Here is a 1,892-nt window from a genome sequence, read left to right on the forward strand (position 1 = left end):
GCACTGACACAGGGAACCAGAGGAGAATCTACATCTATTGCTTGCCATATGCCACTGCAATGTCATTACTTTCACAGCAGTAAGTTACACCTAATGAGAGAACAGTGCTAAGAAGTAAATGAGAAAATGGCAATGGCATGGCATAGCATTTTAATATAATTTGTCAATAGTATGCATAGAGATTTTTCCATCCTTTAAAGAGGTGGAAGAAAGAAAAATAAAGAATGGATTTCCTTACAAATATAGGTGAGATTTCTTAAAACTGTAGCTGCTACAAGAACAAATGCCACTCCACAAAACTGCTAAAATATATTGGTCAGAAATACAGGTGTATCAGAAGTACAGATGCTTCTCAAACTTTCTCATCCAGATTTCTTCCTAAAGATTTCAGACATACAAATGTTTTGGCCTTGTTTCCAGTGCTGAAACAGTTCTGTTTATTTAAACAAATGCGGTGACCATGACACACAAGTCAGACATCATACATATTCTCATATAAAGCAAAATACTCGCTTACACAGAATGAAAGCATTTAAAAAACCTTCCAATTTCTCTTTTTTAATTCCAATTTTTAGACTGCATTGTGCTAACACTGTATGCCACAGCTTGCAAATTCATTCATTCATTCATTCATTCATTCACACACACACACACACACACACACACACACCTCATTTTTATCACCAGTGGGGACCCAAAGCAATTCACATCATTTTCCTCTCCTCTGTTCTCGCTTCACAACAACATTATGTGATCGGTTAGTAGGGATGGGCATGAACTGGGAAAATGGAGTTCAGTTTGAAGTTCATGGCTGAACCATGAAACAAAATGAACCAGGATGCTCATTCAGGAACCAAACCAGTTTGTGTAATTCATGGCCCTGCAAACTGGGTTTGCAGAAAGCCTAAAAAACAGTTTGCTCCCTGCCACTCAGCTGCTTCGGGCTGTCATGTGCAGTCCCTTTAAAGTTTAAAGGGATTGCAGAAGACAGCCCAAAAAACAACAACCAACAGAAAGGGGGGATATCCATTGGGAATGGACTTCCACCTTTCTGCTGGCTGTGGATCACCGTTTGCTGTTTAAACCCTGCTTTCTACTCCTGCAAAAAGCTGTGGGGAGCTGAAAGTAGGGTTTAAATTTCTCTGAGCCATTTAAACCAAACAGCTGATTGGCAGTGAGTTCCCAGCCACTCAGCTGTTTCTCATGAAGAGCCATCATGATTTGTGTCAAAAATTGTGGTAGTTCGTACCAGTTCTTCAGTTCACGAACTTCCATTCATGAACCCTGAACAGGCAAAAATTAGTGATGAAATTTAGTTCATCAGCTGGTTTGTGCCCTCTCAATTGGTTAGGCTGAGAGTGTATGACTGGCCCAAGGTTACCCAGCAAGCTTCCCTAAAACAGTGGGGATTTGAACCTGAATCTCCAAGATCCTAGGCTCACACTCTAACCACTACAAAATACTGGCTGTCATCATCTGCATTTCCCCCCCTGCATGTGAGCCTATGTATAGTTCTATCAACTATACAAGCTATCAACAATTAACAGTGTTATCAGTTGTACACTGGGGACAGGGTGCTTTACAAATAACTATCATTGAAACACTGCACAAAATTACTCTGAATCAATCCAATGTACAATTACATTGAGATTGGGTGTTTTGTTTTTTGCAATGGTTTATTAATGGAGACATGTATATTGGTAAAGGGCCTGGGGGAACTATAAGGGAACTGAAAGCTGTGCAGACTTCACATGCTCTGATTCTGGACAATGACAATGTTTATTATTTCTTTCCCAATTACATGCCCATTCAAAAGAATCTTTTGGCAGAACGGAGAAATAAAAGAACAATTCAGCCAAAGCTCAGATGTTTAAAATCTCATTGATTGCCCC

This window comes from Gekko japonicus, unplaced genomic scaffold (assembly GCF_001447785.1).
Source record: "Gekko japonicus isolate JY-2015 unplaced genomic scaffold, Gekko_japonicus_V1.1 scaffold3079, whole genome shotgun sequence".
Taxonomy (NCBI): Eukaryota; Metazoa; Chordata; class Lepidosauria; order Squamata; family Gekkonidae; genus Gekko; species Gekko japonicus.